Source organism: Leptonychotes weddellii, chromosome 6, assembly GCF_054177405.1.
Source record: "Leptonychotes weddellii isolate Sample4059 chromosome 6, ASM5417740v2, whole genome shotgun sequence".
NCBI classification, from domain to species: domain Eukaryota; kingdom Metazoa; phylum Chordata; class Mammalia; order Carnivora; family Phocidae; genus Leptonychotes; species Leptonychotes weddellii.
This window is the reverse complement of record NC_138374.1, coordinates 37,944,843-37,967,465: the sequence shown is the minus strand read 5'-3', so window position 1 is coordinate 37,967,465 and position 22,623 is coordinate 37,944,843. Positions and strand designations below refer to the sequence as shown.

The 22,623-nt window shown below is 37.6% G+C and overlaps 1 protein-coding gene across 8 annotated transcripts in view; it reads left to right on the top strand.

Annotated features, from left to right (window-relative positions):
• The window catches only part of BMPR1A (bone morphogenetic protein receptor type 1A), a 137,096-nt gene that overhangs the window by 25,991 nt on the left and 88,482 nt on the right, over positions 1-22,623 (top strand). For 3 of the 8 annotated variants that reach the window (XM_081823960.1, XM_081823958.1, XM_081823962.1), the window contains exon 2: positions 15,699-15,851. The exons of 1 other annotated variant lie outside the window; for it this stretch is intronic. The gene's annotated coding sequence lies outside the window, so the exon portion shown is untranslated. Of the gene's footprint in view, positions 1-14,786; positions 15,852-22,623 lie in introns of those variants that run through there. 4 more of the 8 variants (XM_081823961.1, XM_081823956.1, XM_081823957.1 and 1 more) reach the window with 2 other exon arrangements.

Below are 22,623 nucleotides of genomic sequence, written 5' to 3'. Positions count from 1 at the left end.
TGACCTGAGCCGAAGGCAGTCGCTTAACCAACTGAGCCACCCAGGCGCCCAATAGGCCATTATTTTTTAATATAATCTGTTTCATGTCAATTTATTATTACAAAGCATTGAAATGATCCTAAGCTGAAAACATTCTCTCTGTTGGTGAACCTGTAAATATACATCTTTCAAAACAACAAAATTATTTCAGCATTTTTCTTTTTTTCTTCCATTTTATTTTTTAATATTAATTTTTATTGAAGTATAGTTGACACACAAAGTTACATTAGTTTCAGGTGTACAACATAGTGATTAGACAAGTTTATACATTATGCTATGCTCACAAGTGTAGCTGCCATCCATCATTATACAATGCTAGTACAAGACCATTGACTGTATTCCCTGTGCTGTGCCTTTTATTCATGTGATTTACTTATTCCATAACTGGAAGCCTGTATCTCCCACTCCCCTTCACTTATTTTGCCCATTCCCCCACTCCCTATTGTAAATGGGGTTCTTTTCTTTTTTTTAATGGGTTTGTTTTCTTAATTTCCTTTTTGGATTTTTTATTGTTAGTGTACAGAAACACAACTAGTTTTTGAATGTAGATTCTATATCCTATATCTTTGCTGAATGCATTTATTCTAACAGGTTTTTTTCCCCTGTGTGGAATGTTTATGGATTCCTACATATAATATCATGTCATCTGTAAACAGATAATTTTACTTCTTCCTTTCTGTTTTGAATGCCTTCTTTTTTCTTTCCTTGCCTAATTGCTCTGGCTGGGGCTTTCAGTAGTATGTTGAGTAGAAGTGGTGAGAGCAGTCACCTGTGTCTTGTTCCTCATCTTAGAGGAAAAACTTTGAGTTTTCATCATTGAGTATGATGTTTTCATATATGACCTTATTATGTTGAAGTAATACTTTCTAGTTTGTTGAGTGTTTTTGTATGGAAGGTTGTTGAATTCTGTCAAATGATTTATCTGTACCAGTTGAGACGATCATGTGATTTTTGTTCTTGTGTTAACGTAGTATATTACATTTATTGCTTTTCTTACACTGAACAATCCTTGCATCTCAAGGATAAATCCTATTTGGTCATGGTGTGTAATATTTTAAATGTGCAGTTGAACTCAGTTTGCTAGTATTTTGTTGAGGAATTTTGTATCTGTATTATCAGGGATATTGGTCTAAAGTTTTCTAATAGTATCTTTGTCTGGCTTTGGTATCAGAGGTCATAAAATGAGTTTGGAATTGTTCTTCCTCTTTAGTTTTTTGGAAGACTTTGAGAAGGATTGGCATTAATTCTTTAAATTCTTTAAATGTGTAAAAGTCTCCAGTGAAACCATTTGGTCTTGGGCTGTTCTTTGTAGGAAGATTTTTGATGAGTGATTCAATCTCTGTACTAGTTACAGGTCTGTTTAGGTTTTCTTTTTCTCATGAATGTTAGGTTTTCTATGTTTCTAGGAATTTATTCATTTCTTCTAGGCAATCCAAATTGTTGATGTATAATTATTCATCATAGTCTCTTAAATCTTTTTTATTTCTGTGACATCAGTTGTAATGTCTCCTCTTTCTGATTTTAGTTATTTGAGCCTTCTCTCTTCTTAGTCCTTCTTAGGTCTGTAAATTTTGTTGATCTTTTCAGAAAATAAAGTCTTTTATTAATTTTTTCTATTGTTCTTCTGTCCTTTATTTTGTTTATTTCTGCTGTAATCATTTTCGGTTTCTTCCTTACAACTTTTGAGTTTAGTTTTTCTTTTTTTGGTTCTTTGAGGTGTAAAGTTAGATTGTTGACTTCAGACTCTCTCTTTATTAATTGTAGGCATTTACTGCTGTAAACTTCCCCCATAGAACTGCTTTTGCTGCATCCTATAAGTTTCGGTATGTTGTGTTTTTGTTTTCATTTGTCTCAAGATATTTTCTAATTTACCTTAGTTCTTCTTTGACCCATTAGTTGTTGAAGAGTGTGTTGTTTAATTTTCACATATTTGTGAATTTTCCAGTATTCCTACACTTGATTTCTAGTTTCATTCCTTTGTGGTTGGAAAAGATACTTGGTATGATTTCAGTATTCTTAACTTCGTAAAGACTTGTTTTGTGGCCTAACATGTGATCTGTCCTGGAGTATGTTCCATGTGTGGTTAAGAATGTGTGTTTGGGGGCGCCTGGGTGGCTCATTCGGTTAAGCGGCTGCCTTCAGCTCAGGTCATGATCCCAGGGTCCTGGGATCAAGCCCCACATCGGGCTCCCTGCTCCGCGGGGAGCCTGCTTCTCCCTCTCCCACTCCCCCTACTTGTGTTCCCTCTCTCACTGTGTCTCTCTCTGTCAAATAAATAAATAAAATCTTAAAAAAAAAAAAAAAAGAATGTGTGTTTGGCTGCTGTTGGGTGGAGTGTTGTGTGTATGTCTGTTAGGGCCGTTTGGTCCAAAGTGGTGTTCAAATCTGTTTTCTTACTGATGTTCTGTCTGCTTCTATCTGTTATTGAAAGTGGGATATTGAAATCTACTATTGTTGTGTTACTGTTTATTTCTCCCTTCAATTCAGTGTTTGCTTTTCATTTGGGTTCTTTGGTTGTGCACTTGGACTTTTGCTGCATCAAGTGGCTGGAGAATTAGCTTTGCCGATTGGTCTTACTTCCAGTTAATGACTATCAAGTCAGATGAGCCTTTCATGTTGCTCAACAATAGTCCATTTACTCTGCTAGTCTGACCTAGCTGGTCATTTAAACCTCTTCCTCCTCAGACCTCTGACATTACTTTCAGCATTCTTTACTCTCAGTACACAAATTTACTTTTTATCTCACTGAGAAAGTAGATGCCTTAAGAAGATACGCCATGTATTCTGCCTTTCCTCTATCTTAAGGAATGAACTGACCGTCCTGGTAGCAAGGGCCACGCCCCGTGCTGTGCTGCATCTAATTCCATCTCTCATCCTGAACACAACCTCTCTTAACTCCACTTTCCCTTCTGTTGCTCTATCCCCCCACCTCTTTTTTTTCAAAAGATGTATTTATATTTTGTTTCCAGTTTTTTCCTCCTCTTATCTTTTGAGTCTGCCCCCTCTAATTAGGCTCTCCCTCCCAGCACCTGCCTAAACTGCTCTTGTGAAGGTTACCCATGACTCTTCCTTTTTTACTCTTGAATTATTTGATCTGTTAACTGTACTTGACACAGGTGGTCCCTTATTCTCTCCCCACAGAAACACTCTCTTCACTTGGCTTCCAGGACTGGTCTTCTTTGTTTCCCTCTCAGTCTTTTGTTTCTCATGGAGTGCCTTCAGGACCCAGTCCTTTCACCTCGTCACATTCATTCCCTTGATCTGATCCTACCTCCAGGCTTTGAAACGATCTGTGTTTTGATGATGCCCAACTTTTAATCGCCAGCCTGAATCCCTCCTAAGCAATATGGATTTATGCTTTGCTTGGATGTCTAATGGGCAACTGACGTGTCACTTTTCCTAAAAGGAACTTACCATTCTTTCCCTCAGTAACTTAGTGTGTCATGCTTAGAATGCCCGCCCCTTGAATGGCCTCCCCTTGTCTGAGAATAATTAAAAATTGAGAACAAAACTATTTTCTTCTACTTTAAATATCTTATTTATCTACAATTTATTTTTGGTTTAAAGAGTGAGATAAGGCTCTTTTTTTTCTTTGAAGCCAGACAGCCAGCCAGTTTTTCAGCACTATTGAATAATCAGTGTTTACCTGGTTGACATGTCATCTCTATCACTCTGCAAATGATATCGGAGTTAAAAGTTGCACATAACAATACCACTTAATGTTTGCATTATAGATTTCACACTCTTTATTTGACAGAGAGAGATACAGCGAGAGAGGGAACACAAGCAGGAGGAGTGGGAGAAGGAGAAGCAGGCCTCCTGCCGAGCAGGGAGCCCGATGTGGGGCTCGATCCCAGGACCCTGGGATCATGACCTGAGCCGAAGGCAGGTGCTTAACGACTGAGCCGCCCAGGTGCCCCTAGATTTCACACTCTTTTAAAACATATCTCAGTTCAGACCACACCACGTAATAGTAGGTTAAAAAATGGAATAATTAAACAAATTGTATAAGAGTACAGAAACAATTCCATTTTAAATTTAGCACCAGGAACAACACACCAGTGGAGAAAAGGGCTGCTAATTAATCCTTGGGTACTTGAAAAATAATTAACTTTTACACAATAAAAACCAATAAAATGTAAAATGGAAGGCAACACTGGGGTATGAAATATACAACAACAGATGGAAGCTTTTAATCCAAAATAAAATATTCAAATTTATTGGGTAAGTACTTAGATTAGGATTCAAAAGTGGTGAACAGTTAGTTAACACGGGCAGAAATATTTAGTAAATTATCACGTGTGAAAATACTGTCTGTGCTTAATTCCAATTAAAGTCATGGGAAATGAAATCACCCCAGGGTTACACTACAAACCTATGAAACTGTCAGTTATGTGATAAGAGGAAATAGATAGCATATCTGTTTGCCAGTATCGTAATTTGGACCAATCTCAGGGGAAAGGTATTTGACTAAACATACATTTTAGGGGAAAGAGAGGTGGCATACCATGGAGCTGAGGGTTTGACTGTAACATTTCTGTTCAGCGATGCCATACTGTGTCCCTAGCCTAGTAGAGTTTGTTTCAAGGGAGCCTAGGCATAAAGTGAGTAAACTAGTAGACTCAAGGTAGGATTTCTTAGTGCTTTTTTGTTATTACTCTTGCGTTAATAAGATTAAGAAAAATTCCATTCCATTAATTCATGCTTTGAACCAAATATGTTTCATGTAAAATGGAATAGAAGTGAATTTTTCTTTTCTTTTTTGGGGGGGTGGGCAGAGGAAGAGGGGGAGAGAGAGACTCTTAAGCAGGCTCCATGCCCAGCACGGAGCCCAGGGCTCGATCTCACAACCCTGAGATCATGACCTGAGCCAAAGAGTCAGACACAACCCACTGAGCCACCCAGGTGCCCCAGAAGTGAATTTTTCTATTTGGCTGAGTGGTATAGGGTGAAAAACCTGTAGACTTCCTTTTATCACTAGATTCATCCTAAGCCCCATTTTATTTCATTATTTACACAATTGAAATATGAAAAAATTGTTCACAAATGATAACTTTTTCCCCCAGAATTGAGGCAGGAGTGTAGCACAGTGTTCAAGTGGAGACACAAACTCCTGGAGGTACACAAGCACGTGGATAGTTTTAAGTGAATCAGTGTCCAGACCTTAAACTTCTGCATGTGCTCTTTCTTAAAATTGATCTTCCTGTGAACCAGTCTTTCAGGCAGTTACTTCTTTCCCACATTCCTCTCCACTGCTGTCCTTCTTCATTTTACAAAAGAATGGCATAATGCTTCCTCTGTCCCTGCTTTTACCATGAGGCATTTGCCCTGTGGTGGAAGTACTTCAGGGGAGAAAAGGATCTCAAGATAATTCTAAGACAATAAGACAGTGGTGCTGGACAACTGGATATTCAATTGCAAAAGAAGGGAGTTGGATCCCTACCTCATACCATATGTAAAAATTAACTCAAAGTAAGTTGAAGACTTAAATGTAAGAGCTAAACTATAAAATTCTCAGAAAAATACTTAGGTGTAAATCTTTGTGGTCTTGGATTAGGCAGTGGTTTCTTAGATACGACATCAGAAATATAAGCAATCAGTAGAAAAATATGGATAGATTGGACTTCATCAAAATTAAACACCTGCGGGGGCGCCTGGGTGGCTCAGTTGGTTAAGCAACTGCCTTCGGCTCAGGTCATGATCTTGGAGTCCCGGGATCGAGTCCCACATGGGGCTTCCTGCTCAGCAAGGAGACTGCTTCTCCCTCTGACCCTCCTCTCTCTCATGCTCTCTGTCTCTCATTCTCTCTCTCTCAAAATAAAAATAAAATCTTAAAAAAAAAAAAAACTTAAAAAAAAAAACACCTGCGTACATCAAAGGACACTGTCAAGAGTGAGAAGACAACCGCAGAATAGGTGAAAATATTTGCAAATCATATGTCTGATAAGTGACTTGTGTCCAGAATATGAAAAGAACACTTATAACTAACAAAAAAATACCCTGAATTTTAAAGGGGGCAAAGGATTTGAATAGATGTTTCTTCAAAAAAAGATGTACAAGTGGCTAGTAAGATGGATAGAACGATAGATCGATGTTTAATATCATTAGTCATCAGAGAAATGCAAATTAGAACCACAGTGAGATACTTCACACCCATTAATAGGATGGTGAGAATAAAAAAAAGACAGTTAATAACAAGTGTTGGTAAGGATGTGGACAAATGGGAGTACTCATACTGCTTGTGGGGATGTGAAGTGATGCTCCTGCTTAGGGAAATCAATCTGCTGTTTGTCAAAAAGTTAGACATAGAATTACGATAAGATCCAGCAGTTCCACTCTTAGGTATATACCTGAGAGAATTAGAAATGTATGTTGACACAAAAACTTGCACATGCAAGTTTATAGCAGCATTATTCATAATAGCCAAGAAGAGGAAACAACCCAATGTCTGCCAACTGATAAATAGATAAAATGTGGTTTATCTATGCATTGGAATACTGGTCCATGAAAGGAAGTGAACTACTGACTCATGCTACATCATGGATTAACCTCAAAGTATTATGCTAAGTGAAAGAAGCCAGTCACAAAGGACCAAATATTGTGTGATTCCATTTATATGAAATGTCCAGTATAGGCAAATTCATAGACATAGACAGAAAATGGCTTAGTGGACTAGGTAGAGAGGGAGTTGTGTGTGCTTGTTAATGGTCATAAGGTTCTTTTTTAGGGTAATGAAAATGTTCTGCAATTAAATAGTGGTGATGGTTGTACACGTTTGTGAATATGCTGATAGCCACTGAATTGAACACTTTAAAATATATTTTTTTAATATTTTATTTATTTATTTGAGAGAGAGAGAGTGAGAGAGAGCACAAGATGGGGGAAGGTCAGAGGGAGAAGCAGACTCCCTGCTGAGCAGGGAGCCCGATGCGGGACTCGATCCTAGGACTCCAGGATCATGACCTGAGCTGAAGGCAGTCGCTTAACCAACTGAGCCACCCAGGTGCCCCTGAATTGAACACTTTAAAAGAGTGAATTTTATGGTATGTTAAATATATCTCCCCAAAACTAAACAAAACCTCAGGGATCACTAAAGTGGCAATTCCAAATGTTGATGTTAGCATTGAGAAGGTAAATAGCTTTAATCTTTGGGGAGTAAATCCATTAATGGCTTCCAATTTTTTGCTTCCAATGAAATTGAAGGATTTTTCAATTCCAGTTTTCAGAAATAATCAGCTGCTAAATCATTAAAAACATTTTTGATGGTAAATCACTATGGGATTTTTCAACAAATAAGAAGGAATTTTAAAACTTATGTGACTACTGACAAAATACCTTCTATTCCCATTCACCTATTTATATGAACATAATTTCTCCATGCTTTCTTTTAAAAAATGAAAAAACGGGGGTGCCTGGGTTGCTCAGTTGGTTAAACGTTGGCCTTAGGCTCCGGTCATGATCCCAGGGTCCTGAGATCCAGCACTGCATCAGACTCCCTGCAAGCAGGGAGTCTGCTTCTCCCTCTGCACCCCCCTGCTCTCTCTCTCTCTCTCTCTCAAATAAATAAATAAGATCTTAAAAAAAAAAAAGAATATGCTGAATCGTCTAATTTTAGCAAAGGCCCATCTATCTCATCAATATTTCTGGTAAAATTTTTACCTTTAATGTTGTTAATTTCTTATCAAATCTGTAATATGTTTGTCATTTAAATCCACTGTGTATCCTAATAGTAATGATAATTGAATTCCAAGTAATTTTTTAAGCACTTAGAAGCTTATTTATGGTCAAAGGAAAATTTTTTGTGATACACACACACACACACACACACACACACACACACACACAGAGGAATATTATGCAGCCATCAAAAATGAAATCTTGCCATTTGCAACGATGTGAATGGAACTAGAGGGCATTATGCTAAGCGAAATAAGTCAATCAGAGAAAAGACAATTATCATATGATCTTGCTGATATGTGGAATTTGAGAAACAAGGCAGAGGATCATGGGGGAAGAGAGGAAAAATTGAAACGGGACAAAACCAGGAGGGAGACAAACCATAAGAGACTCAATCTCAGGAAACAAACTGAGGGTTGCTGGAGTGCTGGGGGGTGGGAGGGATGGGGTGGCTGGGTGATAGACATTGGGGAGGGTATGTGCTATGGTGAGTGCTGTGAATTGTGTAAGACTGATGAATCACAGACCTGTACCCCTGAAACAAATAGTACATTGTATGTTAATAAAAAAAAATTTCCATTTAAACTGTAGACATGGATGACTGAATGATTAATTAATAGACTTTCTAGGTATAACATTGGGCCAGAATGTCATTAGCAGCAAAACCACACCTAGTTGTGTAGTGATGGATACCTGTACTTTTATTTCATCTGTATGCAGGATAGGATTTCTGCTGACATATCTCCTCATTGGCAGATTGTTTTTTAGTATTGTAAGATTTTAAAAAACAAAATAGTCAATTGTCTTAGTCTGTTTAGGCTACTGTTACAAAATACCATAAAGTGAGTGGGTTATAAACAGCAGACATTTATTTCTCACATTTTGGAGGGATACAGGCATTCAGTCTATAGCCGTTGGTCATATAGTACAATTGGTATATTAGTTTTCTGTTGCTGCTGTAATAATTAACCACACACTTAGTGGTTTAAATAGCACAGATTTATTATGTTACAGCTCTGCAGCTCAAAAATCCAACACAGGTCTCGCCAGGCTAAAATCAAGGTATCTGCAGGACTGTGTTCCTTTCTGGAGGCTCCTGGGGAGAATCTGATTCTTTGTCTTTTCCAGCTTCCAGAGGCCAACCACAATCCTTGGTTCATGGCTTCCTGCCTCCTCATCTTCTAAGCCAACATGGTCTCTCATCTTTCTGACCCACCGTCATCTCTGTCTTTTTCAAGTCATCTCTGTCTTTTTCAAACCATAGCTGGGAAAGGTTCTCTGCTTTTAAGGACCATGATTCGATTGAGACCAACAGATAATCTTATCTCAGTTTCTGTACCCTTGATCAGATCTGCAAAGTCCCTTGCATATAAGGTAACATTCACAGGTTCCAAGGGTGTTAGGACTTGGATGTCTTTGAGGGGACCATGATTCTACCACAGTTGGCTTTTTTGTTGGTTACATTGCATTAAACTGTTTTGTCTATTTTGATAGGTGTAAGGATTACAGTTTAGTATATCAGCATTGTGACCTTAGCAAGGTATTTACTTCTGAGCCTGTTTCCTCTCTGGTGAAAAGGGGGTAATAATGCTTACTGGTATGTACTGAAATAGAAATAGTTTGGGGCTATCGACTGGAGTCGAGAGACTTCCACCAACCTTTTTGTGACTGTCTCAACTAAGCAAATTCGTGACCACCTAACTCACAAGGTTGTTGTGAGGATCAAGTTATGTCATGAATGTAGAAGTGCTTTGAGATGTATAAAAGTTATATAAAATTTTGGTGGTATTTTAGGAAACCTTTAAACATTTTGACCGTGGTGAGAATGTTCAGTACATCCTTTGATACCTGGCTAGCAGATTTTTTTTTCAGGTTTTTATTGTTCTCCAAATTTTCAAACTGACTTGTCTCCTTTATTAAATTAGGGTAAATGAAGAGATATTAAAATTAAAAGCATATATAACTTGCATGATTCTTTTAGACACAAAGATTTTAAATTCAAATTTATCCAGATTACTTGTATTCTTAATTATTTTTTCTTCTGGAAACTTCTTTGGAGCTAATGACTCTTTTGTTGTAGAAGCAAAATAAATACTAATTCCACCTTGTATTAATAAGACTAATTGTTCTTAAAACTTGAGCTGCATTTTTTAATCTTGCGTTGTGGGCCTTCACGTAGCAAAAATAAAGTCTTCATTTATAATTGGCTTGTCTGTATACTGAGTGTTTGACAAGTTGTTCTTAAAACCTGAGCTGCATTTTTTAATCTTGCGTTGTGGGCCTTCACGTAGCAAAAATAGTCTTCATTTATAATTGGCTTGTCTATATATACTGAATGTTTGATACAAAAATACCACTGTAAAGGAAAACCCATTTTTAAAAAAGTGATTTGATTTCTTATTTTTTTCCCTTACGCTGTACTAGTGAGTAGATGTTTTTCCCCTAAGCAGCACAAAGATGCCATTTTGAGAAGTTAAATTACTTTCTAAATGTTGCCGTGAAGGAGGAGAGAAGGAAAAGAGATCAAGTTACACATTCTTTGTTCCAGAGCCTACCACTGCACTTCAAGTTTAGAGCCGCACTGGTAAGGCTAGGATCGCTTTTGCAGCATTATCTTCAACCCTGCCCCCACTTAGGGAGCAACAGACTTAGATATTTTCTCTGACAGGGCTCCAAAAGAGAGCCATTTTAACTTAAATATTTGTAAAAGTCACTATTTTTTCTATTAAAGGCTTTACTTTTATAGTTTAGCTTCCAAGTAAGCCTAAAGATTATTTCTTTGTATATTCAGAGGTATTTTAAAAAAAGATACTTTCTTTGAAAGGCCTACAAGTTATATTTTTATATTGCAGTTAAATGTAAATTTAAATCATATTAATATTGAGTTAAATTTAGAGAGTTTTTTAAATTGTATTTTGAGGGGAAAAACAGCTTTCTTGGCACAAAATGGCATGAATTGGACTGTGTGTTTTTGAAATATGGTGGTAAAAAAATCCCCAAAGCAGTTACAATATTTCTTTTGTTCTATATCCTTGCTGCTCTTAGATAAATGAAGACTTTAAAAAGATTGTTCACATAAAAACTGTCATAAAAATCCCAGTGCCATATACTAAATGTTAATTTGACTTATGTTGTAATTTTTCCCAGTTTAGTTTTAGTAAGAATACAAACTTTTTTTTTAAACCTTCAAGGAATCATTAAAAAAAATGGTTGTTAAAATTTGAATGTGCATGTTTCCCCTGCTATCTGAAGATAGAGGGTTCCTATGAGACCTTTCCTGGTAAAAACCAAAATGGCATGAAGTGAAGAAGCAGCTACTGTTAATTTATATGGGAAATTTTTCGAGCATTCCCAGACCCCAAAAATAACTTCTCTTAGGTTTTTCTGGTACCTTAGGACACATCTTGCTAATGAATGCACAAAATAAATCGAGATAAAGCACAAGTCTAACCACACTGTTCCAAACCCCAGGCACCTTGCTGCTGAGATGTTGAGTGCAGTTCCTGGGGAAGGAGCTTGGTGGCGCCACTCTAGCTGCTGCATGCGCACTCTTTCTGTAATGGCTTGCTGCGAAACAAACACTGAACGCTGTGTTTGCTTTTTGCCTTTTTCATAAAAGCGAAAATCCTCTCTGGATATCTTTCGGTTAGTGAAAATAGGTACTCATGTAGGTCTTTCAAAAAAGGGAAGTGGCCTAGTTTGATCTTCAAAAAATGGGGGATCCTTATATTTCATAAATACATTTATATGTAACTAGTCCCATTTCTGAGGGTTTAAGAAGCTTAAGCATTATTTGTAAACTACTTATACCTCTGCTAAACATTATCAGCCCAATAAAAAGTATTGCGTTTCCCCCCTCATTTCTAGGTCATTTTAAGTATTAGTAATGTTCATCGATTTGGTTAATACTCTTCTGAAGAAAGTCACTATCATCAGTAGTCAGATTATATTATAGAAGTAGGTAGTCACATTTGTATCAGTCTTTTTAGTATTTTGAGAGTAGGTGTTGTGGGGTGTTGTATTTTCTAAACAGACTGTTGTCTCAACACCCTTTTTTTTTCTAAAAGAGAAAAGATAACCTGTGATAAAAATTTTTGATTAGACATTGGGACTTGATGTTCTGTTTTGTCCTGTTCATACAGGTTTTATTCTTTCTAGTGCATGATTTAGTTCTAATTTCTTTTTCTTTTCTTTCTTTTTTTTTGCTCACTAATAATGATACTGGATTTAGTTTTCTATGTTGTGCCCCTAATTCTGTAGTCTTATCTCTGCTTCTCTGTTAATCACTCCTTTTCCCTCTTGTCTGATAAGTCCGAGACTTGTTGATAGGCAGAGCCTGTCTCTTACCTTCTCCGTGAAGCTTTAATTTCAGCTGGGCTCCTGGGCATTTCTTCCTTTTCTCTGCTTTGGTAGGGCTTCTAATGGCAGTTTGTACTGTTCATTTTCTTTCTATTTGTTTCCTGTCTCTAATTTGATTTAAAATAATTATACTAGCCACCATTTGTGTACATACAGTATGCCAAATACTGTGCCGTTTTGGGGGAGGATCTTTAAAATAACCTGGTAAAGTAGGTATTAGCTTACAAGGAAAGTGAAAGCCAGCCACACTGTGCTGGAAGTTTGGTTACATGACTTTCTGTCTGGCTCCTATTACATCATATATATGGAGTACCTTAAATGTATTAGATTTTTTTTTTTAAAGATTTTATTTATTTATTTGACAGAAAGATAGCGAGAGCAGGAACACAAGCAGGGAGAGTGGGAGAGGGAGAAGCAGGCTTCCTGCCAAGAAGGGAGCCCGATGTGGGACTTGATCCCAGGACCCTGGGATCATGACCTGAGCCGAAGGCAGACGCTTAACGACTGAGCCACCCAGGCATCCTTAGATTTTTTTTTTTAATTTTTAAATTTTTTTACTTTTTATTGTTATGTTAATCACCGTACATTACATCATTAGTTTTTGATGTAGTGTTCCATGATTCATTGTTTGTGCATAACACCCAGTGCTCCATGCAGAACGTGTCCACTTTAATACCCATCACCAGGCTAACCCATCCTCCCACCCTAGATTTTTTTTTTAAGATTTTATTTATTTATTTGACAGAGCGAGAGAGCACAAGCAGGGGGAGCAGCAGAGGGAGAGGGAGAAGCAGGCTCCCTGCTGAGCAGGAAGTCCAACGCGGGGCTCGACCCCAGGACCCCGAGATCATGACCCGAGCAAAGGCAGATGTGTGGCTCAGTTGCTCCTAAATGTATTAGATTTTAAATAAATATGGGATGATAAGATGACTCCTGTTATGGTTCATTTGTCCTTTTTTTTTTTTTCCTTAAGATTTTTTAATTTATTTGACAGAGAGAGACACAGCAAGAGAGGGAACACAAGCAGGGCGAGTGGGAGAGGGAGAAACAGGCTTCCCGCTGAGCAGGGAGCCTGATGTGGGGCTTGATCCCAGGACCCTGGGACCATGACCTGAGCCGAAGGCAGATGCTTAATGACTGAGCCACCCAGGTGCCCCTGTTCACTTGTACTTTTATTTTTTTTTAAATTTTTTTTTTAAGATTTTATTTATTTGAGAGAGAGAGAATGAGAGACAGAGAGCATGAGAGAAAGGAGGGTCAGAGGGAGAAGCAGACTCCTTGCTGAGCAGGGAGCCCGATGTGGGACTCGATCCCGGGACTCCAGGATCATGACCTGAGCCGAAGGCAGTCGCTCAACCAACTGAGCCACCCAGGCGCCCTCACTTGTCCTTTTAAAGACAGTTTTTGGAAGGGGCAAGAAAAGCCGAGTTTGTGAGGATTTGTGAATTTTTCATTCTTCAAGTCACATGATACTTTCAGGACCTTACTTTTGAACTTCATGTGTCTAAGTGTGGACCTTGTTCCAAAAAGATTGTCATGTGGTTCCCTATATTACTAACAAATTTATGACTGAATGAAACAGGGAAGATGTTTAAAAGTGACTGGTGAGATATGTATACTGCTGTAGGATGTTACTTGAACCATTAAGTACATATGTATATATAAATTAGATGCAGGTAAACCTTGGAGAAAATAGGAAAACGGAGATAAATCTCATGAGAGATCTTTTTTTTTAAGAAAAAATTTAAAAAGATATTTATTTATTTGACAGAGAGAGAGAGAGCGAGAGAGGGAACACAAGCAAGGGGAATGGGAGAGGGAGAAGCAGGCTTCCCACTGAGCAGGGAGCCCGATGCCGGGCTCGATCCCAAGACCCTGGGATCATGACCCGAGCCAAAGGCAGACGCTTAACGACTGGGCCACCCAGGCACCCCTTGAGAGATCTTTAATGTATTTATATTTATATGTATTTATTGTATTTGAACAGTTTGTACATTTGTTATTTATTATTTTGACATAAAATCATTAATTGCTAGTGAGATTTGAGACATTTTGGACACATTTTCTTAAGCATATTTTAAAAGTTTTTAGGGGCGCCTGGGTGGCTCAGATGGTTAAGCGTCTGCCTTCAGCTCAGGTCATGATCCCAGGGTCCTGGGATCGAGCCCCACATCGGGCTTCTGGCTCAGCGAGGAGCCTGCTTCTCCCTCTGCCTCTGCTTCTCTCCCTGCTCATGCTTTCTCTCTCTCTCTCTGTATCTCTGTGTCTCAAATGAATAAATAAAATCTTTAAAAAAAAAAAAAAAGTTTTAAAATTTATTCCTTATATTAGGTGCCATTTTTTTACTGGAAGACTATGACCAGTTTTAGTGCTTTGCTGCTTTTGTACTTTCCTGACCCATGTTATTCTTATGTTTTTTCAAAAGCTAAGTAATTGGCCCATTTATCCTAATTTCCATATACTTAAAAAATTAACATTACGGTTTTTTTTTTTTTTTAAGATTTTATTTATTTATTTGAGAGAGAGAATGAGATAGAGAGAGAGAGCATGAGAGGGGGGAGGGTCAGGGGGAGAAGCAGACTCTCTGCTGAGCAGGGAGCCCGATGTGGGACTCGATCCCGGGACTCCGGGATCATGACCTGAGCCGAAGGCAGTCGCTCAACCAACTGAGCCACCCAGGTGCCCAACATTACGGTTTTTTTTACATGGTTTCACTACAAGTTGCATTTTAACCATTCTTTCCACATTATTTGATAAATGTTACTGGTTTTGTCTGTTTTTAATTTTTATAAGTATATTATGTGTGTTATATTTAAATGTTCGTTGAGCCTTGGACTTAAATGCTGATAAATGTTTTGCTTTTCAAAATACTGAAGTTCAGTATTTATGTGTATGTGTCTTGTAGGGGAGTGAGTGGCTTTGAAGACATCAGAATTGAATTTAAAGAAACTTACTCTAGGATATATAAAATATAAATAGAATCAGGTATTTGTAGAGATTTAATGTAATCCTTCAGACTGTATGTTTTTAAAGGAGCCACTTCACAGGAACAAGAGAAGTTTGTCTTTTTACTTCCCTGATTATATTGAGATTCTGCCCAATTTTTACTTAGACTTGCACAACTTTATGAAAGCTATCATAGCACCCCATTTTAAGTTTCCTTGGCGACACTTACCATGACTGTAATTAAATTGTTATTTGTATGGACATTTCTTTAAGATCTGTTTCCCTTCCTAGAAACTGTGAGCTCCAAGTGAGTAGGGAACCGTACTTAGTTCTGTGTTACAGGGCCTAGCACTCGGCCTTGCCGAGCACATATGCTCAGTAATTTCTTGGTGACAGCAGCCTGTGCTCTTTTTGTGCTCCTCTTTAATTAATGAAAAGATTTGTTTTTTTGTAAAATGGTCAGTGTTTTTAGAGGCCCTAGAAAAGAAACATGAACCAAAAAGAAGAGCTGACTTCAGTTTTACTTGTCTTGAAAACAACTATGACTCTTTCAGTGACTGGAAGATCAGTGGACCTAAGGAATTTAAGGAGTTGAAATGAAGGTTTAGCTGTTTTTTCAAAGGATATCATCCTTCAATACTTTCACTTTGCATTTTTCTCATTGTGATTTATTTAAGGTGGTTGTAATTCTTGATTGATGATACCTGTCAAAAGAGCAAGCCTAACCAACCATTTCGTCTGGATTCTGAGGGCAGAGAAACAAAAACTGGGCACTTCGTGAACTATTGCAAATCGTCTGTAAAATGAGATAATAAAATCTACTTTACAAGGTAATTTTGGCTTTAATGAAATACCAAAGTGTGAAAATGCTTAGTAATGTGCCTGGCCTAGTAATGTGCCTGGCCTAGTAGGTGCTCTATAAATGCTAATTGTCGTACTTCTGTACATAGATGAAAACGTTTCAAGAACAAGTGTAAATTTAAAGGTGAATTTCATTCCAACCCCAAACTAGTATCAAAATGCAAATATGGTGTTATATTACTTTAAAAAAGAGAAATGTTTAATGGCACTTGGTGATGGTGGTAAGTCATTTAACCTCACTTTGAATCTCTGAATGAGTATTTTAAAGAAAGACTAGTGGGGGCACTTGGGTGGTTCAGTCGGTTAAATGTCTGCCTTCAGCTCAGGTCATGGTCCCAGGGTCCTGGGATCGAGCCCCACGTCGGGCTCCCTGCTCAGCGGAGAGCCTGCTTCTCCCTCTTCCTCTGCCCTTGATTGTACCCCCGCTAGTGCTCTCTCTCACACTCACTCTCAAATAAATAAATAAAATCTTAAAAAAAAAAGGACAGACTTGTGATACCCCTTCTTGGAAGGAAGAATGACCTAAAATCAAGAAAAAAGTGAAAGAAAAATAAATAAGCAGACCCATTATGATTCCTCAACCTAGAGGTTGTAAACCAATGGCATGTCAGCTCGATTTGGCCTGCAGGCATTTTATTTTTGGTTTATACTGTATTTTTTCTAATTAGTTGCAAACAATTAAAAATTGGGAGATTATGCAAAAAGAAAATCCAGATTTTTTACTCATCTGAAAAACTGGATGATAGGTGGCACAGGTCTTTTGTTCTCCATTTAACAGCAGTCGGGTGAGCTAAATAGAGGGTGCTCTGATCTCTGGCACTCCCTGGTGTCTCCCCAGTATTAAACTGACTGCTGATATCTCTGTCAAAAGGGAGAAACCTAAGATAGAGCTGCTTGTGTTTTAGGAAAAAACGTATAATTCTTTGTGAAAATAAAGAACATTTTTACATGTGTCTGTCAAAAGACCACAGTTTATGACTTAATTTATAGTAAGAACTATGATTAACACAATATGTGAAAAAGATGTGTAATGAAAAACTACTACAAAAGAGCTCGAACATCAGCAGGAATTTTTAAAAAATGAGAATGAGGGGCGCCTGGGTGGCTCAGTCGTTAAGCATCTGCCTTCAGCTCAGGTCATGATCCCAGGGTCCTGGGATCGAGCCCCGCATCAGGCTCCCTCCTCCACGGGAGGCCTGCTTCTCCCTCTCCTGCTGCCCCTGCTTGTGTTCCCTCTCTCGCGCTGTGTCTCTGTCACATAAATAAATAAAATCTTTAAAAAAAAAATTAAAAAATAAAAAATGAGAATGAAATAAAGTTAGTGATGCTGCTGTGAGAAAAAAGTCATGCATATATATGAAGAGAAATTTCCTGTTCGTAAAATCTCTTAACATATGTTGAAGTTAAGAGTGTGTAGAGAACAAAGAAATTAATATGTTTTGAACAGCAGTAATTCATAAACGAGTCTGTATGAAAATATTGTTGCTTAACAATTAAAAATATGACCAAGAGGGGCACCTGGGTGGCTTAGTTGGTTAAGCATCGGACTCTTGATTCTGATCGAGCCCTGCATCGGGCTCTGCCCTGGGCATGGAGCCTGCCTAAGCTTTTCCCTCTCCCTCTCCCCCCCTCCCCAATATGACCAGGAAATTTATAGGGCAGCTTGTACAAAAATGCCAAAATTGTTTTTGTTGAGGTCTATATAAGCACAGAGATAAATATCGCCACGTTAGCTCTATTTGTTTGTGGTGTCTAGGAGAATTTTCACTGTTTCTCCTCTCTCTTCTTTAGTCCTTGCCTCCTCATTGGTTTATTCCCATCAGCGAACAATCTGAAGTAGAGACTTCAGTAACAAAGTCATCTTTCACTCTCACTGCATAGCTGCATGCTTCAGAGAGTTAGCTGTCTACTTGCAGTACCTCCTCTCCCTCACCTTCCCTTAACTCGCTCCAATCACTATTCTAACTGCCCACCACCATTCATGTCTGAAAACCCATTCTTGTCGGTGTCGTTGATGGACTTTATGCTGCGGGGTTTTCTGCCCTCCTCTTCAACGTCTCAATACTCCTCTGAATGAAAGTCCTGCCTGCTGTGATAGGACTCTACTGCCTTCCACATCTTTTGGCCTAAGTCCCAAGTGGTGGCTGAGGAACGTGCTAAATTGGCGCTGAGGATGGACTCTTGCTGGTTTAAGCCCTTAAGCCCTGTGTAAATTCATTATTATAACAGGTTTTATATCTTATAATGCTGCCTTTGGGGCTAATTTATGAAAGGACAAAAGGATTTGGAAAGTAAAAATAATGATGTTAAAAAGTCTGAACTATATTAGGAGTACTTTTTTTTTTTTAAGATTTTATTTATTTATTTGAGAGAGAGAGAATGAGAGACAGAGAGCCCGAGAGGGAAGAGGGTCAGAGGGAGAAGCAGACCCCCGCTGAGCAGGGAGCCCGATGTGGGACTCGATCCCGGGACTCCAGGATCATGACCTGAGCCGAAGGCAGTCGCTTAACCAACTGAGCCACCCAGGCGCCCATATTAGGAGTACTTCTTGACATACTAAGAATACTACTGCAGATACAAATGCTTGAATGACTGTGATGTGAAGGACAGGGAGAAGAACTAGGGATTGGACAGGAGATACCCCGTTTAAATAAGTAGGGCTTGTTTTCTTTCTGCAGACCAAGCATTTGCTTATAACGTAGGTGATTTAACCAGTCAGGGTGCAAGTAGCACTCAGATCCAGGGGTACTAGCTCCAGGGAGAAAAACAGTTTTTGTAGGTAGTTATTATTTCTTTACCTAGAATATTAATTTTAAAAATTGGTATCTATTTTATAATAACTCAGTACCAGCTTATAGGAATTAGATAATTTTTCATTCCAACTAAAGATAGCAATCACAGAAATGTGAAAAAAGGAGGTAAGTACTTTTTATTATTCAATAACCTCCTAACCATTACAGGAAAAGCCAGTTGTCCAATCAGAGTGGAAAATTGTTCTCTTTAAAATGAAGTCAAATGGGTAGAATATAATACTGTGATCTTACTGCCCTAGCCACAACTCTAAAAGCACACCAGGATTGTAATAATGTTGTAGGCTTATTAAGATTGCTACATAAAACAGGAAGAATTGTATTCAGTGTTATCTCCAGTAACAATTTACATCAGCCTTTCCTTTATGGTTTCTAGTTTTGATGTCAAACTTAGAAATTCCTTCCCCATTGCAATATTATTTTACATTTTAACCTTTTATTTATCTGGAATTAATTTTTTTACATGAGGTAAGGATCCAACTTAAGTTTTTTCCCAAATGGTTAGCAAGTTCTCTCAACACCTTTTATTGATTTGAGATGCCACTTTTATTATATTCTGTATTTCTGGATCTACTCTTGGTCTCCGTATAATCTCTCTCTTGATAGTAGAATCACACTGTTTATATTGATGTAGCTTTCACTATTTTTTATTTTATTTTTTTTAAAGATTTTATTTATTTATTTGAGAGAGAGAATGAGAGAGAGTGAGAGAGCACATGAGACGGGGGAGGGCCAGAGGGAGAAGCAGACTCCCCGCTGAGCAGGGAGCCCAATGCGGGACTCGATCCCTGGACTCCAGGATCATGACCTGAGCCGAAGGCAGTTGCTTAACCAACTGAGCCACCCAGGCGCCCCGTCTTTCACTATTTTTTAATACTTGGTGAGGTAAATCCTTTTTTTCCAAAAGTGTGGGATATTCCAAAGTTTATTTTTCCAAATGTCTTCAGAGTCCTTTTGTCTGATTCCTTTCAAAAGCCTGTTAACATTTATTGATTGATTTGGTTGGAGAAAACTGACATTTTTACAGTGTGTAGTTTTCTAACTCATAAAATGGCATACCTTGACTTGGAAAGAACTGACATTTTTACAGTGTATAGTTTTCTAACTCAAAAAATGACATACCTTCTTTTATTAATCTTTTTTTTTGACTTTCAGTAAAGTTTTGAAGTATATTTTTAAGTGCCATTGTGAGATTATTTTTCCATTATATTTTGTAAACTGTTCTATTAATATACAAACAGCTAATTAATTATTGTATACTTAAACCATTCAAGCTTTAACTTTTTTTTTTTTTTTTTTTTAGTTTTAACACTTTGTTGATCCTAATGGGGGATTTAAAATATATATAATGTGATCTTTAATGATAACTTTGCTAAATCAGTTTTAATATATTGTCAGTTTGGGATTTAGTTTATATTAAAAGCACGTATTCTAGGGATAGTGCATTGAGTTTGGTTAATTTTTTTATATCACAGTTTTAGAGTACAATGTTGGTGTTTGATGATATCTTCAATCTTTGGTAAACACAGTGAATACAAGTATTTGTGTTTTTTTAAACATCTTCATTTGGTGAAAACATATCTCAGAAATCTGTGAAAAGTATTTTATTTTAGCATAATATTCTGTAGGTGGTTTTATTGCTGTTCTAATTCTTTTGGTTTTTTTGTTTCTGCTTAGAATAGCAGAAAATTATTTTCTCCTGGTTCTGGAGGCTCACATCCAAAATCAAGTTGTTGCCTGGGCCGTGCTTTCTCTGAAGGCACTGGGGAAGGCTCTGTTCCAGACCTCTTTCCTTAACTTCTTGTAGCCTCAAGCATTCCTGGGGTTGTAGATGGCCGTTTTCTCCCTGTCTCCTTTGGACATGTCTGTGTCAAATTTCCCCTTTTTATAGGGATACCAATCACACTGGAGTAGGGCCCCCTCTAATGACATCATTTTAATTTGATGACCTCTGCAAAGACACTGTCTCCAAATAAGGTCACATTCTGAAGTACTGGGGCTTAGGACTACAACACAGGAACTTAATTCATTTTTGTTTTTATTTTGAAATTCATACTTAGAAAAGATGCAAGAATTGCATAATGAACTCCTATATTCTTACCTAGATTTGTCAGTTTTTTATATTTTTCCACATTTGTGTCATTCTCTCATTCTCTCCCTCATTCCTTCACCTTCCCATACACACACACACACACACACACACACACAATTTTTCATGAACTGTTTGAGAGAGTAACAGTTGTATATATGATGGGCTTTGACCCTTTCTGCTGCAGTTTCTGTTTTCCAGAAACAAGGATATTCTCATATGTAATCATGCTTAAGTTATCAAATTCAGGAAATTTAACATTGATACATTACTTTAATCTACATCTCTATTCCTGTGTCATCAGTTGTCTCAAGTAAGTTCTTTTTAGATTTTTTTCCTTCTACTATAGTAGAGGATTGAATGTGGGATCACATACTGTATTTAGTTTAGAGACATCCTCATGTCTCTTTAATTTGGAGCAGGTCTGTAGTTATCTTTTATTTTGTATGACATTAACATTTTTGAAGAATATAAGCCAGTTATTTTATGCCATATTCCACCATTTGGAGTTATCTGACATTTTTTCATTATTGGATTTAGGTGATGCATCTCTGGCCCAAATTCTCCATAAATGATGATGTGTCCTTTCTCAGGGTATCATATTCAGAGGCATAATATGTTGTCCTACATTGGTGATGCGAATTTTGATTGCCTGGTCAAGATGTCCATTTTCTCCATTGGTATAGTTACTGTTTTCCCCATTAAAACTAATGTTTATGTTTATCTATGGGGAGATACTTGAAGACCATGCAAATTTCTTGTTTCTTATAAAGTTTCTCTATAAAGTTCCATTTATTCCCTCATAAAATACTGCTAGTGCCTCAGAATGTGTGTCCTTATAAAAGGGTGTCCTTATAAAGAGGGAAATTGAGGGGCACCTGGGTGGCTCAGTCATTTAAGTGTCCAACTCTTGATTTCGGCTCAGGTCATGATCTCAGGCTCTTGGGATTAACCCCCTTGTTGGGCTCCGCACACTCAGCAGGTAGTCTGCCTGAGGATTCTTTTCCTCTCCCGCTACCGCTCCCCCTCCCCCTGCTCTCTCTCTCTAAAATAAATAAATCTTAAAAAAAAAGAAAAAAAGAGAAGTTAGGACACAGCCATGTAAAGAGACAGGGAGAAAATGGTCATCTCCAGTTACCAGTTAACTCACCCCTAGCATTAACTGGAAAGAATATATAGGAACCAAGATCTGGGCATTAGGCGTTTTTATTGGTACTGGGTGTCATTGCTTCTAGTCCCTTTCAGTGAACATATTTAGGAAATACATTTTTAAATTATTAAAAAAATAATTTTAGTTTATACAAATAACCTCCAATTCTAATCCAACCCCACAGGATTTTTTTTTTTCTTTCTCTCATTCCATATTCTAACTTATTAAGTTTTAAGAATTGATGTATGATGTATGTATATGGCAACATATATATAAAGTGAAATGCACAGGTTTTATCTGTACAGTCCAATCAGTTTTGAAAAATGTACACATTGTTGTAACCCACACCCCTATCAAGATACTGATCTATAATTTTCTAAAGAAGATTATTCATTGTGCATAATATTCATTAACGTTAAGATACTTGATTCTTGAATGTGCTCATTCACAAATTCATTTGCATGTCAGTTGAACAGGCATAAGTGTAAGTGATTTTACTGGTATTACACCAGTGAAACAGACAAACAAAAAAAGGTCATATTCTGTGGCTTAATACAGAAATAATTATTTCTCAACTGTCATTTACATTTCATTTTGTTAGAATTGGGCTGCAGAAATATTGACATTTCTTTAAGGATTGTATCACTACATTTTTCTAAATCCAAATTGTGATGCTGAAGAAAACAAAGTGT